This window comes from Manis javanica, chromosome 2 (assembly GCF_040802235.1).
Source record: "Manis javanica isolate MJ-LG chromosome 2, MJ_LKY, whole genome shotgun sequence".
Classification (NCBI taxonomy): Eukaryota; Metazoa; Chordata; class Mammalia; order Pholidota; family Manidae; genus Manis; species Manis javanica.
The window spans coordinates 59,000,189-59,022,470 of record NC_133157.1 but is presented as its reverse complement, the minus strand read 5'-3'; the positions used below and the strand labels follow the sequence as shown (position 1 = coordinate 59,022,470).

The following is a 22,282-nucleotide window of genomic DNA, read 5'->3' as shown; positions in this document are numbered from 1 at the left end:
CTTTATTTCCAAGAACCTGCAGAAATGATTCAAACTAGCCATTCCTAAATCTGCTTTACCTGACTTGCCTATTTCTTCCAGCAGAAACTACAATATAGTCTCTTGCTCATAGTACCACCTCTTCCTCTGCCTCCTGATGACCCTGGTGTTTCCTGTGTGGCCTCCCCATAGTCTGTGGTATGCCTCTTCTTGGAATCTGTGAGTATAGCAATTTTCTTTACAATGGCAGTCACCTCCAGATCTGTTGGTCTTGCCATATCTAAATGATAATAGAACCTATATTAAAACAGAGTGCAGTGCAGATCAACAAGCAGAAACTAGAAGGAATGTTAAGGCCAGTGGACAGATTACTCCCTCCCCTGATGTGTGGTACTATAGAAGCCTTTTGACACAGGCACAACCTGAGAAAGAAAGTAAACACCTTTTTTTGATGGACAAAGACCTAAAATTGAGACAATCTTGAGTTTATAATGAATATGCTGAGATAAATCTGACTTGGCTGAGATTAATTTTCCCACCAAAATGCAGTCCTGAAACAGAAATTAGGTTATAGAAAAATAAAGAAAGTTATATTTCCTGTACTTATGAGCTTCTGTTACTGCAGTCTGGATACTGAGATGGATAGAAGAAAGATTTGGTTTAGAAATAATGAACACAGTTCACTGAACTAGAGCAGATATTGGCAAACTATGGCTCAGGTCAAGGCTAACCTGTTTTTGTAAAAGTTTTGTTGGAACATATAGTCATTCATGTATGTACTATGTATGGTTAATTTCCAGTTACAAAGACAGTCAAGTAGTTGTGACAGGGACTGTATGTCCCATAAAGCCTGAAACATTTACTCTCTGTCTCTTTCCAAAAAACTTTGCCCTAAACTCAAATACAGTGTCAGTAGGGGCTAAAATAAATCTTGTGATTGTGCTCTACTGACATGATTGTTTAAATTTCTCCTGTTAGGAATAAGCTTGGCTTCAAAATGGGGAGGTGGTAGCCAGTTGCAGAGGTTATGAGAAATGGGAACATGAAACAGGTGGCACATTATTACCATTGTCCTCAGAGCTCCTCATGTAATCGTTTTCAGGTGTTAGGTGTCTGTACTTGATGATTTTACTTTATATCTGGAAGTGTATGTTTCACGTTATCTCTGGGAAGTCCTATCTGTGAATGGAAGTGGTTGTAGTGATTGGGTCATCTTATCCCCTGTGTGTCAGTTCTAGAAGGATGACTCATAGAACAGGGGATCAGGTGGTGTAGGGTCTTAGTTTTTATTTCATCACATTTTCTGAATAACTTAAAGTTATCTAAGTGGGTCATTCTCAATTCGGTGTGTGTGTGTGTGTGTGTGTGTGTGTGTGTGTGTGTGTGTGTGTGCAATAATTTGCTTCTCCATCCCAGGGAACAGTTGACTATATTTGGAGACAGTTTTGTTTTTTCACAACTGGATGAGAGCTGGTGCTATAAGCAGGTAGGCAGATGGTTCTGTAGATTGATGGAGGCTGAAGATGCTGCTAGTATACTGCAGGGCACAGGATAGCCCCACACAATGAAGTCTTATCCTAAATCAGGATCTCAAAGTGATATTAGCATTCCCAAGTTCATTGAAGCACTATTCACAATAGCCAAGAAATGGAAACCACTTAAATGTCCATTGATGGATGACTATACTAAAAAATGGGGTGTATATATACGATAGAATATTATTCAGCCTTTAGAAAAGAACATCATTCAGTATGTGATAACATGGATGAAACTTGAGGTCATCATGCTAAGTTAAGTAAGGCAGTCACAGAAGGGCACATACTGCTTGGTTCTACTTCCATGAGTTATCTAAAGTAGTCAAACTTACCGAAGCAAAGAGTAGAATAGTGGTTGCCAGGTTCTGAAAGAAGGTAATGGGGAGTTGCTAATAAATATGTATAAAATTCCACTTATGCAATGAGTAAGTTATAGAGGTCTGTTGTATAGCATTTTACTTATAGACAACAATACTGTGTTGTACTCTTAAAAATCTGTTTAAAAAGTAGCTCTTATGTTAATGTTCTCAATATGAAACTTGAGATGTCAACACTAACTTGACTCAGTTCTTGGGTTTTCCTTCAAGGCTTGCCTTTTCTTCACTTCAGCTTTAGGTATCTGACCATATTCATGGTAGAAGTAGAGGGAAGTGAGGAGCACTGCTTAGGCCGCATGTACACTTTAATGTCGGTAAACACTAACTTTCTTAGAAGCCTCTCTCACTTAATTCTGCGCATATGTCGTGATCTGGAAGTCAGTTGCATACTAGCTCTTCTCTGCAAAAAAGACTGGGAAAGTGAATATGTGTATTTCTGTACTTTATATTGGAATGTGAAAGGGAGAAAGGGGCTGACAGTAGCTTTTGGGAAGTAATCCACAATAGATTTCTTAGGTATGAAGGATATAGTAGTCCATTTTGAAGGAAACATACTATTCATGGAGTTTGGAATTAAAGGGGAGTGAGACATTTGAAGTACCTGTAGATCTAAGAAATGGAAGTGTATGTTTCATTTTAGTAAAGATAAGAACATTTTAGTTTTAACTTCTCATTAAATATAAAATGAGTCCCAAAAGATTTATTATAAAGCATAATAACAAGAATGGAGAAATGTACAATTTTATGTTTTTAGAAAGTATTATTATGTTTATAATCTGTTATTTTAAATACGATCAGTAATGAAGAGGTAATAGCAAATATCTTATTTGAGAGGATTCCAGTATATAATCCCTTTTCCCATTTGGTAGGTAGTACCCTACTGGTGCAGTACTGGAAGAGATAGTGTCTCTACTTCCTTAAGAGAATCTAAACGAAGAACATTCTCCTTCTTTCCATGGCTTCCTAGCAGGGCACAAGAAGCCACAAGACCTGGCCACTGCCAGCTGAGTCTTCCTACCTGGGCTTTGAGTTCCTTAATGAAAGGAGGGGAGGACTGATTTGTGGTGGCTGTGACAATGACCAACTGCACTGGACGGTGCAGGGCTTTCTTTGCCAAATGGTTCCTGTTAAAGTATCCTTGATGCATTTGTTGTGCTCTTTCTGAAAAAAATTCATTTTCTTTGTGTAAACCATGCAACATCAGCTGTAGCCTTGCAATAAGATCCCTGAGTGATTGCATATCTATTGGTAGATATGCATATTTCTGCTTGCAGACTTAGAGTCAATAGAGTTCATGAAGTTGTATGACAAAAATAGGTTTATATCACATATTTTTTTCTTACAAACCAAATATAAGATTGTTAGTAATAAATGGACAAAAAGCCCCAGAATGAAGAATGGGACAATAAAGAGTCTCCAATCTGGCATTTTGGAATTTGAGGCTTGTATAGTGTGAGCAAAGCAAACTCCTACTGCTTCTACAAATTCTTTGTGCATTTTCCTCTTAAGCAAAGGGTTTGTCTGTTAACCAAGACTATACACAAAATGTATTTCCTTGGTTCCTTTTTATTAAAGTGTTTGCTTTGTTATTACCATTCGGGAAGTTAACAGGAATAGAATCTCCTGCTCAACCATAGCAAATACATAAAACCAAAAAGAGCAGTTTTGATAAAACTAGTATAGATGAAGCTGGGACCTCATGAATCAGAGTTAACACATGCAATGATAATGAAAACATCTAATCCACATCTGATTTGCTCACAGGTAGTTAGATAAAACACAGTCCTGGATAGGGAGCTTCTGATTTGATTTCAATCCATAGTCTAAGTAAATAAATATGAAATGACTGCCACCCCAGCAGACGTAAATCTCTACTATCTCATTTTCACACAGTTTCTGCATTGAGAAAAATGTGAGTGAAAATGCATATTCTCCCACCTTGTTTAGTACACAATTACATGGTTTAAAGAAGATAGGAATTTCAAATTGCTAAAACGATAACATTACTCAAACAATTCTCTGAGAACTGAAGTTATCCCTTCCCCCAAATCTAGGCACAGCAAAATTAAACCAGCAGGAATGAAAAATGTTAATTGTTTTATGTTCCTTAATTTTGAGCTAAATGACACAGTCTGTGTGTGCCACTGTGTAAAATACTCATTTAGAGAAAAAGTTTGTTGTGTGACATTTCTGATTAAGGACAATTTAAATTAATTAAAAAACAAACCTCTTACATACTGTACATGCCATAAAATAAGCAGTCCACTTAGAAACCAGATGAACATGTATGAGCAGTGTGGGTCAGTTATAATTGCCTTGGGAGTCTTGGTTATACCTCTCTTTGCCCTTGTAGGTTTAAATGATTACTCTAGCATAGGTATTGACAAATAGGTATAGTTGTATGGGTAGGCCTCCTGAGTTCAAAGAAATGCTGTTGTTGTGAAAATACTCAGCTGTCTGAGTAACAGGAAGCATCCATGGATGGGCTAACTCGTTCATTCCTGCCACAGTGCTGGTCTCTGCTAACCCATCTGCCTGGCACTAACACATGTTTATGTCCTTGGCTCCAAGCAAATGAGGCTTGTTACTTAACCAGTAACCATGCTAGGTTTTAGCCACCTCAGAGTGGCTACTTCCTTCTCTGCTGAGCTCATCTGTTTCTTAAACCTTCTCAGAGCAATCTGTTTACATAGTTCCCCTAGGAATATCCTTGCTTATGGGTACAGTGAGTGGAGGAGAGCCTGCTACTGTTTAATGTGTCTTCATCCTGTCTTTTCTAGTTGGTGGAAAATTCCTTGAGGACAGGACCCATCTCTTTTTTCCTCACTTCCCATGGGAACACAGCAAGCATATTGAGAGCCTAGCCTATTAGGGAAAAGTCATTTTCATAGAACAGAATCATTCCTACTTTCTATTTCCAGTTGCCCAAAGGCTTAGCCGGGTCATTCCCTGCTACTTGCTGAGAACTCTCCTTTTGCCTCCCTCTTGCCTGTCTCCCTACATCTCAGCAAAATATGATAATTTACAACTTTGACAGGCAGTTGGGACTATTCATTCTTAGAGTTTCAGACTATTAGCAGAGAGGGAGCTATTTCTTCAAACAAAATCTTATCTGTAATCCTAATAAAGTACTAAGCACAAATTCCAACTGATCTTTAATTGTGTGTTCATACACTTAGTACCCATAAGGACAGGGCCCAGATTTGTTTTGTTTACCTTTGTATCTCAAATGTTAGTGTAGAAACAAGTGTGTTGTAGACTCTGACCATTCATATAATTAGCAAATGCAGTGAGTATCCACTAAGTACCAGCATTCTTCAAGGTGCTGGGAAGACAGTAGTGAACAAAAGACACACATATTCCTGATTTCTTGAACTTAGGTTCTGGCTAATAAAGGAGAACTCAGACTTAGCAATGCTTACTCTGTGCCTATTACTTTTTTATGTATATTACATATATTTTAGATATTTAATATTCATACTAACCCATATTAGGTACTACTAAATGTCCCCAATTTTCTGATGTGAAAACTGAGGCATTTTGTTGAGTAAATAGTACACATATAACCACTAAATGATATAATGTAATTTTTACAATGTAATATATAGAATATATTTATTAAGGAACACAATGTACATGTACATAACTACATGCTATAGTATATAGCATATGCTGTATGATACATACCACATATACACTTATGAATGTGTATATATGCACATCAATGCATTTAGATAAACAAATACACATTTACACATATATATAATGATGATAAAAATGAAGCTGCTCTAGTTTAGTATGGGTTGGCTAAAGCCTGTGGGGCTTTCCCCTCATCCTCTACCACTTTCCCCTTGTCCCATGAGGTATCTCCTCAGAGTTCAGATTAAAAAACACTCATCTAACCCAGGCTTTTCATTTTATATATGCAGATGCTGTGGTTTACAGAGGAAACATAACTTTTTAAGGTCTCAGAGCTAATTAATGACGACTAAAACTCTCCAGTTTTTAGATTAAATAAAAAAAAATGAAGCTCAATGATGTTGTCACTTACCTAAGAGCTCATAGACAGTAATTGGTGAAACTATAATTAAGTTATGATTTGCCTGATTCTTCCTTGGGTTCCTTGGGTTCACTAAGCCCCTGACACTCTGGCCTCAGTTTACCACTAGAGCTTATTTCCTGGCATCCCTCAACCTGATTCTATACTCTGGCCTCACAGTTAGTTTTCCCCCAAATAAACTAACAACCTGCTTTCATACAACCTGCCTTCTTATTTTGATTACCCTCTTTTCTTGCCCAGAATGTGCTTCCTTCCTTTTCCGTGTGCCGAGCTCCTAGTCATCCTTCAAGGACCAGCACTAGTATAACTTCCTTTTGACGCCTTCTCAGTGCTCCACACCCTAGTCTTACTACCTCTTCAGTGTGTGCAGAGTTGACTTCATGTGTGCAGCCTAAGGGACCTGTGCTTGGTTTAATGCATTTTGAAATTCTTAAGAATTTATGAACAAAGACCCCACATTTTCATTTTGCACTGGACCCTGAAACTTAATATAGCCCATCCTGTGTGTGCTTATTCATGTAACATACTGTATAGACCTACTCAGTGGGTAACACATTGAGAAATAGTCTGTCTTCTCTGATAGATTATGAGCTCTTTGAAGCCAGAGACTTCTTGTATTCATCATTGTATCCTCAGCACCAGTGAACCAGTGATGAAGTCCAAGGCTCAGTAATGCCTTTTTCTTTGTTCCCTAATAGTCTCCTAATTAGGAGAAATTTCTTAACCTCCAGGCAATCTGAATATCCACTCTAGGATGTGGCTCCTTGCCTTCCTCATGTTGAAGCTATTAGCACTCAATCATATTCCAGGAACACATAAGCCTATTTCTTCTTCTCAGATTGGTTTTTAAAATAAGCATATCAAGGAGAATAGGAAACATTTAAGTTGCTTATATGATGTAAGAATGCTATGAAGCAGAAGGAACTGACTTATTTCCCTGGATGGGTATTAGGTTCAGGGATCGGATTTCAATATAATCATATAGACTTCCCTAACCAGCAACACTCCTGAAGATTATGACTGAGCAAAAGTTAAACTGATCCTGCATGAGGCAGACTTTTCTAAATAAGTTTCCTTTGCTATATAATTTCCTATGGATAGTTGTCATGTTTTCATCATTGTTTAGTACATAGAGGTTTCACATTTATTTAGAAACAGAAAGAGACAGTAGAAGAGGTAAACTAGTGTCAGAAGAAGGAACAGATTAGAAGGCAGAGAGGTATGATCCCAGTGACTATCACCTTGACTTTATCGATAATCATAGGAAGAATGAGACTGGCAAGAAAGAGGAGCCCAGGCTAGGAATAAGAGGACAGTGAGGTCAGTCTGCTAGAAGATGTAGCACTTAGCTTCAGGAATCATGACAGCTCAGCATCTATGCCTCGGCATGGTGAGTGTGGCATAGACTCTGCCTTTGATGTCATCCCTGATTTATTGAACATTTATTCAAAATTCTGACAACCTAGGCCTCATACTAGAGGCTGGGAATAAAGAGATTAGGAAAACATAGGCTTAGTCCTCAAAAAGCATAGTGTATTTTGGTGGTTAACAGCTAACTATTGGGTTTAAAATCTGGCTTGGCCACTTCTTGGCTGAGAGATCTTGGGCAAATTACTGAAACACTCTGTGCCTCTATTTCCTCATCTGTAATATCAGATAGTTATATCATTTATTACAAAGATGTACTGTGAGAATTGAATTAATACATAAAAGTGGATTGCAATAACATGCTAGCAACATATAAGCACTATATTAGTTGTTCATAGCCAGCTATAATCTGGTAGGGAAGACGGATTTGTTACTAGAGGACTTGATCATGAGGGGGTGGAAACCAAATCCCTGAAGTCAAGAGTGATGCTTCATGAATGGCAGGTTAAATGCCAAATCAAATTTAGCAGTGGTGGTTGTGGATCACATAATAATGACACAAAATAGATACCTTGATTTATTTAATTTCCAGAAGATTTGAAATCACACATGATGTGATTTTTGAGGGACTTGGCCTGTATACCTTCCAGGAACAGTGCTGGTTGTATAGGAGAAGGTAGTGAGGAGTGAGGGAGGCATGTATGATAGGTTGCCTTTAACATCTAATTTCAGGACTAACCAAAAGGACACAATTATCATGTCTTCTGTTATGTTTATATTTGGCAGTAGGGGGGATTTCTCCTACTGTCTTATCATTTTAGAGCTTTCCATTTCAGTAAATATCCATAGACATCAAAGGTCTACACCAGAAAAAGAGGGAATTGTCTCTAACAGTGGCTCCCTGATTCTATACTGTATATGTATATGTAGCTATACTATGACAAGAACTGTGTCCTTATGCCAGCTTGGGTCTCCACAATGCTGTTTTGAGAGGTCACCCTGCCTAGCCTGGTTTCCTCCAGAGGATGGAGAAATGTGGACAGCAGACAGAGTGCTATCACCCGATCATGAAAACGGTTCTGTTGTTTATGAGTTAATCTGAACTGTTCACGAATATAAATGCTGTTGGTCCTCTGAGTCTAGTTTTTCTTTCTCATCTCTCCTCTCTTTTTCAAGACAGCCAGCTTTCCAATGAAATTCACATCCTAGATAAGAACCTTGCTGCACGGGTAAGATAGCAGACATCAAGGCTCACGGATGATGTAAGTTATGACCAAATCAAAACCACTGCTCTGCGTCCTGTCCAACAGAGATATGACATTTATATTAATATTTGGACAAGTTTCTCTATTAGTGATTGATGAACTAAAGCTCATCTTCATAGTGAGGTGATGTAATTTTCCTCTTTGGGTGGTAATTACAATGTAAACCTTTTAGAGTACAGGAATGCTACATGCTCACTATGTAATAATACTCAAAGCAGGTACAGTGGGATGAAGACTTTATTTTTTAATAGAGTATGAGAAATAGTGCATTTCATATAAAAAAAACATTTGAGACACATTGGGTGGGAGCCTCCCAGATAACTAGTTACTGCAGGAGTGGGAAGTGATTACTTTTGGAAAGGTATTTGGGCCCTTGCAGTTCCCCAACTTCCCCGTGTGAAGGTAAAGCTATAATGAGGTAAATAGAGAAATAGGGAACCCTGGACTCTCAGATCATATATGCCTTGCAAATAATTAGATGTTTTTTCTCTATAAAGCCTTATAATGTCCTTACCCTAGCCATGAAAATGTATTTCATTTTTATTTTTTGCCAAAATAAAGTCTTTACATTTAATGGAAGCTTTGAAACCCAAAGGCTTCAATTTTGACTACTTCATTGTCATTTTAAACCAGCTTCAATGGGTCCAAATTCTAAGCAAGAGTGGGAAGTGATTACCTTTCTTTAACAAAAATGGACCCAACTTATACTTAACTCTGGAAAAAAAGTCATTTTCTATTTGCCTTGATTAAATTTTCCTCTCATTCTAGTCTTAAAAAGTAACATTTACCCTGCTGGGCTTGCAAACGTTTTCTAGATTTTCTTAGTAACATTTATATATATTATTCTGCTGTTTGTGCAGACACAGAAGTGATCTGTTTTCCCTTTGGGCTTTCTCCCCACTTCAGCTTCAGCCAAAAATGAAGTGCTAATCCCACATTTTGGGCAGACATCTTGCCTGTTCCTAAAAACCTCAGCCACCAGCTAGTATTATCAGAGTGCTTTAAAAATATCTCTACAGGCAGAGGTACAGAGTGGGAAATAGATTGTGAAAAATCCAGGAATATCAAGGGCTGATTACCTCTCCATGTTGGAAAGCACATGTCCTTGAAACATAGATGAGGAAGGACTCTTTTCTCAGCTCCCTACCAGCATTATACCACACTATGCCTTAATCTTGGTGAACATTTATCTGTCATAACATAAATGTGAAAGAAAGGAAGGAAGGAAAGAAGGAAGGGAGGGAGGGAGGGAGCCTTCAGTGTGTGTGTTTCCAGCAAAACATAGCCAATCTACTGCATATTGCCTTTGGTTAAGAGCCACCCTCCCTACACCATCCTCTACCCACCCCCTTGGGGAGGTCACAAGTTTGGGTCTTTGACTCTATTGAAACTGTAGCTCAAGTCTTATAGAAATAACCTAAGACCACCCACATGATAACAGGGGCTACTAACTCAGAACTCTGAAGCAAGTAGTCAGCTCCCACCACTTGTGTTTGGCATAAGAATGAAAGACAGATGGGAGAGGGAAAGCTTTATGTTGAGAAAAAGGGAAACCTTCAGGTATGTTTTGATTGGAGTTTGTTGATCTGTAAAACCAGAAGCAGCTAACTAAAATTAGGCATCTTATATGATTGACTAGGAAACATATATGACTTTATCTTGTTGATTCTGAGTTGGGAGGATATGGGGTAGGGGACAGAGAGGAAAGTTGGCAGTCATTGATTAAGTCCTGGCTGTTCTGGACTAATTGCTGCAAATGTTGTAGGTTGACTTACTGGGCTTCTTATGTGGGTCAGAGTTTATTGTCATATATTGTCTGGCTATTGTCCATCTGTTCATTTAGTCTCTCTGTCTATATAAAGGAGAGACTCACCTGCCAGTGAAGGTGGAGAACTGTGCTGTTAAGTATGGTATCTACTAGCCTCGTGTGGCTATTCAGCATTTGAAATGTAGCTAATCTGAAATGAGATTTATTCTAAATGTGCAATACCCACTGAATTTCAAAGCCTCCATAGTGGGAAGAAAGGGAAAAAACATTAATAATATTTTTAATATTGAGTACATGTTAAAATGGTAATATTTGGGCTATATTAGATTAAATAAGATTAAAATTAAAATTAATTTCATCTATTTATTCCTCTTTTCTTTTTTTTAAATATGGCCAGGAGAAAATGTAAAATTTGATGTGTGGATCATATTTGTGGCTTGCATTATTTCATCATGGACAGCACTGGAATAGAAGGTTGACATATTAAAGTCTTAGAGGTGAGGGTGGTGTTTTCCTTGGGAAATCCGTTACAAATCCTCACATATTATGTATTTTCCATAACTAGGGTAAGCAGCTCATAGTGAAAGGCACTTTTTGTACTCAGAGGCTGAAGAGAAAAGACCTGATAAAAATATTACTATTTAAGAATTTCATAGGATTGGCTCTACATATCTTTGGGGAGAGGCTGTACTTTGACTTTGAAAAACCTTTGATTATATAAATATCAAATAATAGAAGAGAGGGTGTAAGGAAAATGGAAGTCCCTATGGCCAGGATCCTCACTGACCCTAATCTACTTGATGATGTAATTGGCCTACTGCATAGGCTAATGCTTGCACACCCACTGACAATAAGCCAATATTGCCTGTGTTGCTATATAAAGAGCTCTGCCCAGTGCTTGAGACAGAGCAGAGGCTGGAGGCAAAGGCAGAGACTGGAGCAGAGCAGAGGCTGGAGATAGGCTTGTTGAATGTGGACTGGCTGGAGGCAGATTCTAGTGCTTGACCTGCCATCCCAAGAATAAAGCTTGGTATAAACCCTTTTAGTCTCTGCCCCCAGGGTTCCATTGTTGTTATTTAGTCTCACCAAATCCAGAGTGAACTTGGCCAAAGCTGGGAACCCCCTCTGGACAGGAGCTACATTTTTACATAGTCAGCAGGATTTGCTGCAGACCTAAAAATGGAACGATCTGCTGTCATGGGAGGGGTGTTCAGCGGACTGCTCTATGCATGAGGAGACACTTGAGTGTCCTCCATTGAGTATATGGTCCAAGGTGGCAGTCTTCCTAGAGAAGTAGCCCCTCTCCAGGACTGGGAGAGGGTGGAGGTGATGCCTGGGGCAGTGGTGGACACCATCTACAAGACTGGGAAATCCCTAAAGAAGCAGGATGCCTTGCACAGCAGGATCTGTGAGTTGGCTATTTCTCACAGTGTTAAGAAAGGCTATAAAGGAGAAGGACATATTCTCATGAGAAGCACAAGAAGAGGCAGCACACAAACTCAGCCTGCGAAGTGCTGTGGAGGAGGAAAAAGATTTGTTGATGACTGAGATGGCATTGCTGTGAAGTGCTGTGGAGATGGTAAAGGATGTAATGGAGGTGCTTTGTGGGGTGGCAAGAGATTTTTTCTCAGCTCCAGAAGTAGTGGGTGATAGGCTAGGGGAAAATGAGGAGATGAAGGTGGTACTGGAGGCACCAAACCCTCTCTATTGAAATCCCACCTTGTAGTAGTTAAGAATATAAAGACACAGCAACCATGGTTCCTCCAGGAAAGGTGCAGCCCCCTCCCCAGGTCATGGAGCACACTATTTTTCACACCTATGCTCAGAGCTGGTGGATTTGGGCTCCTGGTTTTGGCAGAAACTCTTGGAGCCCATAACAGCCTGGCTCCTGCATCTTTGGGATGTAGGGGTGGATGGGATTATTTTGTCAGGGTTAGAAATGGGAAATCTGACTTCCCTGACAACTCATCCTGCCTTGTGGCAGCATTTACAAAATGCAACCAGATTCCAGGTAACCACTCCCTTCTCAAGTAGTTTGTGGCTGCCCTTCACACTGCATGACCCAATCAGGGTTATTTATCATCTTTCCCCACTAGATGGCAGATGTACACCAAGCTCCAACAGGTATTACAGGAGTTGGGCATGGAAAATGCCATTTATAACCCAGTAAATCATGGCCTAGATGAGGAGCTGTTTATGGAGGGAATGAGGGTATAGTGCTACAAATGGCTCCCCCATCCTTCTTTGAGCCCCTAATGGCCATTCATGCCCCTCACATATGACAGCCCATAAATGCTGTTACTTGTACTGTGGCAGATTTGGGGGAGGCTGAAGCAATGTGGGCATGGAAAGGAGTACAGTCTGCTATTTAGAGGAAGAGTTTAGAGGGCCCCATGAAGTTCATGAGGACCCATATATGAGTTGATTAATAAAGGCAGGGGTTTAAAAAGAGAAATTGGATGGGAAATCAAATAAAATCTTATTGAAGCTGTGGTAACAGTTGAAGCCAGAGCAGTGGTTTTGACCATTGAGGACCAAGAAATGGAAGCTGGAACAAAGCACAAGTCCAGCCTGTGTGATTGCAAGAGTCCCTGCTGGAGAGTGAGCTGATCTCATCAGGACCCTCTCAGGAAGATGATTGGGTGATATGGTCTGACTGAGGGGAGTGTCAAGACATCCACCTTGGGGGACCAGAGGCCATAGGTTGAAATACCCAGTGAATGTGAAACATGTGCTGGCTTATGATCACCCAAGAGCCCACCTCATTAGTTGCACTGACAGCTGGGCTGTCTATCGAGGCTTGAGGATTATCATACTTTTGTTGTTTCTGCATGTTGTTGTAGCCTCTGCTGCTGTTGTGGAATCTGGTTACAATTCTCCAACTTTCTTGCAGAGACACAGAAGATTAAGGGCATGTGGATTGTTAGGTGAGAATCCTGGAGGGGTGGAGTGTAGGAAAAATAGAAGTTCCTATGGCCAGTATCCTCACCTGACCCTAATCTTCTTGGTGGTGTAATTGGCCTACTGCATAGGCTAATGCTTACACACCTTTTGGCAATAAGTTAATATTGCCTGTATTGCTATATAAAGAGCTCTTCCCAGTGCTTGGGGCAGATCAGAGGCTGGAGACAAAGATAGAGCCTAGAACAGAAGCAGAGCCTGAAGCAGACAGAGACAGAGATGGGCTTTCTGTATGCAGACTGGCCAGAGGCAGATAGGACTCTAGCACTTGACCTGCCACCCCAAGAATAAAGCTTGGTATAAACCCAGTGTTCCATTGTTGTTATTCAGTCTCACCAAATCCAGAATGAACTTGCCCAGAGCTGGGAGCCACCCCATGGTTGGAGCTACAGAGGTACTGAATGGAAGAATCCTTAAGTGATATTAAAAACTAAAGAGGTTGCTTTTTCTGCCTTGACAAGTTTATTGTGATGGTAATATTTTTTTTTCTTTGAGAGAAAGAATCTAGCAGCCAAACATGAAAAGAGGAGCCTGGGATTCAGGAAAGAGATAGCTGAGTGTAGTATCTAAATTTCTGTATGTGGAGGATAGAAATGCAGCATGGTAAATATAGTCACTGGTTCTGTAATGTCTTTGTTGAGATAGTAACTCCACTAGTTGAGGTAAGGATTTAATAATGTGTGTAATTGTTGAACCACTGTATTGTATACTTGAAACCAATATAATACTGGATATCAACTACAATAAAAAATAAATCAATTTCTATACCGTGGCCATCTGGGGGCTAAGGCAGAAGCTGGCTCTAGGGAGATCCCTTATGGTGGGGCTTGAGAAATGATATCCAGTTTTAAGCTTTTTTTCCTTTCCTACCCTGGAATTCCCTTTTTAATATTCTCAAGTCTGTAGCAAACTCAAGCATTGGGAATGGAATTGGAACATCTGGGAATGAAAGAAAGAACTAGTAGGGGAGGACAAATAATTTCCCCTCTACCCTTCTAGTTCTTGACTGAGATAAAAGATTAACAGGGAAAAAAAACAGTTTGAAAACATGTATACATGGGAGATACCCAGGAAAACTTAATAATGCCCCCAAATGGCTCAAGTCACCACCTTAAATATCATCTCTAGCTAAAGTTAGAGGAAAATGCTAGTGGTGGGGAGCATGGGAGGTTTTCAGGCAACCACAATAAGGTGTTGATAAAGTGAAGGTTCCTATGCCCAGGATCCTCACCTGAACCTAAACTACTTGATGATGTAACTGGCCTGCTGCTAGGCTACTCCTGCCACACCTGTATGCAATTATCTATTATTGACTGGGTCACTATATAAAGAGCTCTGCCCAGCCTCTGGGTGGAGGCAGAGATGAAAGAGGATTACAGACCTGCCAGATGTTGAATGCAGACGTAATTCCAGTGCTCAACCTATTGCTGGGAGAATAAGCCAGGTAATAAACCCTTTCCTACCCCTACAACTGTGGCATTGTAACAGGAGTTTTTGGGTCTTCTAGGCTACTGGAGAATGTTTATCTCACATTTGGCACAAATTCTAAAGCCCTGATACTGGTTGGTACAAAAGGGTGTCAGGTGGAACTGGGATATGACATGTGCATCTGCCTTTACTACAGCAAAACGGGCAGTCAAGGCTTTGCAGGCCTTGAGTATGATGAACCCATCAAGGCCCTGTGAGCTGGATGTTCACGTGACTGAAGATGGTTATGCCTGGGGTCTCTGGCAGTGGCTTTAATGAACTTGCCAACCTATTGGATTCTGGTCACAACTCTAGAAAGGGGCAGAGGAATGATACTCTTTGATAGAAGAACAGTTGGCTGCTATGTATCACTCCTTACTGGCTACAGAACCTGTCACTGGAATGGTTCCGATAAAGGTAATAACCACCTATCCTATCTTGGGATGGGTACAAGACTGTACCCAAAGGCCAATGAGTGGTGTGGCACAAACACCCACACTGGCCAAATGAGGTGCTTACCTGTAGCAGTGCAGTGCCCTCTCTAGTAGCCCCTTGAGTGAAGAACTCCAATGCTTATTGGGGCTAGTGACATATACTAGTGAAAAGCAGGAAGAATTTGCTTTAGAACCATTGGTAGCAGAGTCCTTATTGGGAGAGAAGAGCCCTATACCTGAAGATGAATGGTACACAGATGGCTCCTGCCTTGGGCAGCCCCCAAAAAGGAGGGCCATAGCTTTCCATGGATGGAAAGATGGTGAGGGGAAGAGCACTCAATGGGCAGAGTTGCGGGCAGTGTGGCTTGTGATCAGCCAGGAGCCCTCCTCTATAGTTGTCTGCACTGACAGCTGGGCCGTCTATTAGGGCTTGACTCTGTGGCTACCAACATGGTACCATGCCAATTGGTTGGTTGGTCACCAACCTCTTTGGGGGCAAGAATTGTGGCAAGACCTATGGGCCTGTGGTCAGACTAAAACAGTTACAGTATATCATGTAACAGGCCAATTTGCCACTGGCATCCCCAAGAAATGATGAAGAAGATAAATTGGCCCAGATGTGTTGGCTAGAAGGAAAGCCTGCCTTGATATAGCCCAATGGTTACATGAGCATTTGTTGCATTTGGAGCAAAAGACAATGTGGTCTGTAGCCCAAAGGTGGAGCTTGCCTTTGACCTCTGAAGAAGTCAGCACAGCCTGGCAGGATTATATCATATGCTCTAAAAGGGACTTACATCAAGTTCCACAGCAACATGGTACAATAGCTAAGGGGCCGATACCCCTTGTCAGGTGGCAGATAGACTATATTGGGCCTCTGCCTGTGTCAGAAGGGTACCAATATACCATGACTTGTGTGGACACAGCTACTAGACTTCTGATTGCTTTTCCTACACATTGTGCAGACCAACATACACCAAAAGAGGCCTGGATTATCTCTTTGCAGCCTATGGCTGACCACAGGTAATTGAGAGTGATCAAGGTACCCATTTTACTGGACATGCATTAAAAGAATGGGTGTAACAGTTGGGAATCAAGTGGAAGTTTCATGTGCCATGTAATCCTACTGCAGTAGGCATGATAGAGAGGTACAGTGGTTTGTTAAAATCTGGACTGAAGTCAGACACCAGTAGTCTGTGGGGATGGTCAATCTGCTTATGGACAGTGCTATGCATTTGATTGAGAAATCCTGAAAGGGAACCTCGAGCCCTGTAAGCATGATAACACATTGCCTTCCCTATACAACTGCAACTACAAACAAAGGAAGAATCGTTGAAGCCATGGTTTGGCCACCAGAATAATATCTTGCTGCCAGCAACAACTGCTCTAAACCCTGGAGGCTCCATTAACTGGATGTGGCCTTGGACCTTTTGACACATGGACCAGTGTTGGCTGGCCCTCCTGGCACCTTGGGGACAAGGCCTTGAAGCAGGCCTCCTGTGTTTTCCTGGAGTAACAGTAAAGTGGCCCCCAAAGATCACAATAGTACATCCTGAATGGACAGAAGATAGGAGCATCTTACCGGGGAGTTTTGTTTTATCATTATGGCCAGTGCATGTACCTCCAGGAGCACTATATATATAGACCCTTCAGTAACCTCTATGGGGAGAGGGGTAAAGGTATGGTATACTAGACCTGGAAGGGACCCCCTTCCTGCTACAGTCCTATCACAGGACCACTCTCTTGCATGCATCCTACCTCATGGACAAGATTTGCCTATGTTGGTGGCATTAAAACATGTGTCTTATTGCTCCTAAGGTCTTTGTGGATTGGGCACACACCCTAGCAAAAAAATCACTACTTGCTGGGGTGCATGGAGCTCTGTATCCATACCACTACTAAGTGTGAGTTATGAACTCTTCTGAGTAGAACTGATTTTGAATATAGCTGAAATAACCTCCTCTAGCTTGAGGATTATTATGATTTTTGTTACCTGTATCAAAATCTTGTATCTTAATTTTTGTTATTATCTCTATGTTGTTGTTATCCTCTGTTGCTGTTGTGGAATCTGGTTACAATGCTCCAGCTTTCTCACATAGGGACCATTGCAGAAGACTCAGAACATGAAGATTGTGAGGCAAGAATCCTGGAGGGGTGGAGTGTGTATAAAGTGAAGGTTCCTATGGCCAGGATCCTCACCTGAACCTAAACTACTTGATGCTGTAACTGACCTGCTGCTAGGCTACTGCTGCCACAGCCATGGTAATGAGCTATTATTGATTGAGTCTCTATATACAAAGCTCTGCCCAGTGCTCTGTGTGGAAGCAGAGATGGAGGAGGATTACACCTGCAGGCTGATGGATGCGGACATAGTAATTCCAGTGCTCGACCTATTGTCAGGAGAACAAACTGGGTAATAAACCCTTTCACTCCAAGAATGTTCCAATGTCATTCCTCAGTCTCACTGAATCCGTAGTGAACTTGCCTGGGGCTGAAACCCATTGGCAAGACACAAAGGTTTGGTTGTTATGCAGATTTAAGTCCTTGCCTTCCCCATTGATCAGAGTTTCTAGAGTTCCTCTTCCTGGTGCAGAAATGGAGACACTTTTACAAATGGAGATTTCCCTTATAAATGCATATACCTCTTACAAAAGTGTAACTTTTACTTAGTTTTTCAGAGCTTCTCTGTTATCTGATGTTTTTTTTTTTTTTTTTAACTAACCAGCTCAAAATATCCTTAAGCCAGAGATATTTTTTGGGGTGGCATATTCTGCATCCACCTTTTGGGTGGGTGAAGTACATTCATCAAATCCTCCATTTTCATCTGGGTCCTTTGTCATGTGTTTGTTTAAAAAACAAGTATTTCAAAGAAAACACCCAAATTTAATACCATAAAACTATTACCCACAACTGTCTTCCATGAATCTTTTTTCTTTTGGTTTAAGAATATGAAACTCTAGTGAGTCTCAAAGGGTTCATACTGTTGAAAGGGTTGTTGTAGATTAAAAATAGCGTGGCAGTTATCTTTGGCTGCTGGGGTATTGGTTTACTTTTCTCACAGAAACAGGCTTTAATTACAGAGCAAAGAATAAACAGGACTTGATTGCTCCTCCGAAAGACTGACATTTCAATCTCTTTCACAAAATACTTACTGATTTTGATGTAAGAGGAAGAGAAGAGTCAGAATACAAAGGAGCTTTGTGTTGCCAGCGGTTGGGAAAGCATCCTTTGTCTTCCCAACTTAGCAGTTTTGATATGGAAGTCAGTCAAGAGAATAAATTGGTAACACAACATTGTCATTTTCACACTCTCTTTTGTTATTGTACTTTAGAAAACATCCATTGTAAGGCAGTTGAAGTTTTTGGGCTGCTGGTGGAAAAAGGAAAATGAAAACTGGCCACACCCCGAATTTATGTCAAGGAAAATATGTTATTTACAGTAGTTATAGCTGCATTTTCCTTATATGTTGAAAGACAGGTAGTAATTTAAAGTTCAAAAGGGAGAGAAAAGCCCAAGTTCAGAATAATTGGTTACATGTAAACCCCTCCATGAAGGCAGTTTGGGTTTAATTAAAATGCATGTACAGTGGTATGTTTCAAAAGAAGTGAAAGTGCTGGGTATTCAGGACTCAAAATGTCAGGGATTCTTCTCCCACCAGTTAGGGGTTTCATACTGTTCCTGAGAGTAATATTCCTTTAAGTAGGTAAACATTTGGTATTAGCTAGATAAAAAGGTAGATGGCAAAAGAGAATGTGTAAACAGAAAGCAATCCAGCTGAAAACAGTTTCCAAATACACCCGTGATGGGTAATGTTAGTGGTATCCATCAGAGGGGCAGTACAAATGGTGGGATTTGCATGAAAAAATGCACCTAGCTAGAAATATTTTCTGATTTTGATTACAGACAATAGCCTCTCAGTTTATTGGCTTGAGGTGTTACTGTTTTCTGTGTTGGTCACAGCAAGACTCAACAAGATGGAGTAGAGAGCGGGAGACAGAGACAGAGTGACAGGCAGAGACAAAGAGAGAATCTCTCTCATTAATTCTAGAGAATACTGAAGCAGGAAATTTTATTTAAATATTATTTTTCAAAATGAGAGAAAAATGAAATCAAATATGATATTTAAGAAAATAAAAGGCAATGTGAAAAACCTCGGAAGTCCACACAAGTTCTTAGCATTCCTCAAGAGAGTGTGATATTGGTAGGGAGGTATGAGGACTCCAAAACAAGAATTCGCTCCCAGTCAGCTTGAGCTAGTTCTTGGCATCCTCAAACCATCATCATTCTCAAGTGTGCAGAAGGAATGCTTTAAATAACTCATGAAAATGGCAAAGTAGAATTTTAGATTTCAAAACATTTCAGTATGAAGCAACCCAAAGGAACAGCATCAAAATCATCATTTTCTAGCAGTATTCCTTCCCCTCCCAGGATCTGTGGCAGTAGGGCAGGATACAACACAAAGTAAATGGAACGTACATACTCCTGCTTTTTAAAGACTGCGCCAGTAATTACTTCCTTTTTACTAAACTGTGGTACGAAGTCAAGTGTCCTTTTATGGGCCGGTAAAAGAAAACTGAATATAAATAAAATTGTTTTTATAAATAGTAGAACTGTAGAACCACTAAGTAGTAGAACCAATATTTATAAGATAGCCAATGGTGAGACCCCTTTCAGTGCAAATTCCTATAGGAAACTTGGCAGTGCTAGAAAGATGTTCAACTAGTATTTAATCTATAATACATTATAATTATCAGTATGTGCTTCAGAAATTTTTTTATTTAAAATGTTAAAAGTGAAACAAAAATTGTGGAAGTTAATAGGTTCACTTCTTTAAGGTAAATTGAGAAAATGGCTATAACAAAGTATTGGTTGTCCGATTTCCCCAGGTCAACTGATCTCAGAAAGTGTGACTCCAAGATCCTGTCTGCTGTTACCACAGAATTAAGTGGATCAATCTGAGCATCTATTGTAGTGGAAAATCCATGAGAAAAAGACAGCACTATCTGTCATTCTGGGAAGGTAACTTTAATTCATACATTCTGGAATAGCGCCATGGGTCTGAATTCACAGATGCTATGGTACTGTTATGATTACTCAACTCCCTAGGTTACAGTGGCTCAAATTCTGCCACTGGTATTTTAGCCTGTGCCCCAACTGTTTTATTTGTTGTATTGTCACCTGTGCACTCAGACCAAAACAGAAGGGAATGGCTAGGAGCCATGATATTGATGGCTGAGGTCAAAAAGGTCATGAAATTCCATTGGGTTGCCCATGGAAAGGGTTCCTATCTCTGAATTCATCCCAAGGCAGTAACTCTCTTCCAATTAAAGACTTATAACTATACCCTTAAAATGAACACCCTCTTACTAGACTGGCTTATGCTGGTAGCCACTATCTTAACAAATGTGGTCTCCTTTAATCTGTAAGCAGCATTTATCACCTGTGAGGCATGTTTGCTGTAAGTCCTAGAATGCTGCATATTTAGGCCCATGACTTGACTAATAGATTATAGATGCTCACATGAGATACATGATCAGATCAGAGCAACAATTTCTCTATTATTCAACACTATGTAATTATGTCATCATTTCTTTTTGATATGTGGTAAATGGGGAAACATACAAAGGAAGATCAGATTGGGAAGGCCTTATTGTAACTTATACAATGGCCAGGAGGAGGTCTCTTTTATCTTGACTCTTAGGTTTGAGGCTTTGAAACATATAAACTCCTAATAAGAGAAGGGATCTTGGCGCCTGATCAAAACATGAAAACATTTGTGGGTTCTCATATGAGATGTTGGCTCAGTTGTAGCACATACCATAAAAATAAATTAAGTAATTGAAATTCATCCTCTACATTATTTATTATGCAACAGAGAGTTTCTCCTTAGTGGCAGTAAACATTGTAACTGTTTCCTTTTGAAGTTAAGATGATTTTTTCTACCCCCTCAGACAAAATAGAAACATCTTCCCTCAAAGTGGCGATTTTATGAGGGAGGTGTTCTATCACTTTAGATGGCCTCGATCATCACTGTATCTCACTGGACCTTAACTTCCATATCTGCAAAGCAAGGGAAATGGTGCAGTTGGTCTCTGAGTTCCTTTTAGCACTGAGATCCCTTGATTCCAAGACACTCCAAATTGCCAGTGAAGCATTATACTAGAACTAAAATGATAAGTACAGTTAAGATATTAAAATAAGGCTAATGCTTTATCTCCTTGTGACTTGGCCATTGTCTCTGACATGGATATATGGCATTCTGTTTGTGTATTACAGAAAACTACTAATTGCTATTTCCTGTGACAGAAAATGGCATCTTTAAAGAATATCTTTGAAGACAAGAATTTATTCTTGGTAAGCAAAATGGACCTTGGTACAGGTTCTTACTCTTTGTTCAAAGTAGGTATGAAAGCTGTGTTTTGGTGAAAAGTCAATGGCCTAGGAACTGGTTCTGCATCCACAGGCTAAACCAAAAGATGGTTTTCTTTCAGTGGTACTTAATATCCTGAATTAAATCTTAGATTACTCTACAGTTGGTGTACTTATCAATATATTAACTGCATATAAAATCATGCTGACAGTGTGTAAAGATTTCAGCAGAGCCTAATTTTTATTTCACTGCATGAATTTCTCTTTTCACTGAAATTCTGTGAAGCTTCTAAATTGTCTCTACCTCCTGTAGTACAGTTAACATGTGTTCACTGGGATAGAAGGGCTACCAGCCCTATCTCCCTCCTACAAAACTAACAAATATCAGAGTCAAAATGTTAGCTAAAATTTGAGTGGTAAAGGGATTGAGATAACCAGTTTTTGTTTTTTTATAAGAAACGTATCTAGTGTAACTCTCTGAGTGGTATACTGGCTAGAAAATAAGTAATACGATTTCTGGAAGTTGTAAGCAGGATTGCATTTGCAAAGCCTATAATGGGAAAGGAAATTAATAGATTTTTAAATGACACTTTCAATGACCATTTATGCCTCATCCCATAACCCCACACACCATGAATATAAGCCAGTAGGAGCTGAGGTTTCTAACTTGAGCATGCTCTACATATTGTCAAAACTCTTCTT

At 40.0% G+C, this 22,282-nt stretch overlaps 1 long non-coding RNA gene across 2 annotated transcripts in view; it reads left to right on the top strand.

The window, feature by feature from the left end:
• The window catches only part of LOC118972419 (uncharacterized), a 271,560-nt gene that overhangs the window by 162,280 nt on the left and 86,998 nt on the right, over nucleotides 1–22,282 (top strand). For both annotated transcript variants that reach the window (XR_005061379.2, XR_012127725.1), the window contains 2 exons: nucleotides 20,098–20,230; nucleotides 21,488–21,565. This is a non-coding gene — a long non-coding RNA (uncharacterized lncRNA). The remainder of the gene's footprint in view (nucleotides 1–20,097; nucleotides 20,231–21,487; nucleotides 21,566–22,282) is intronic.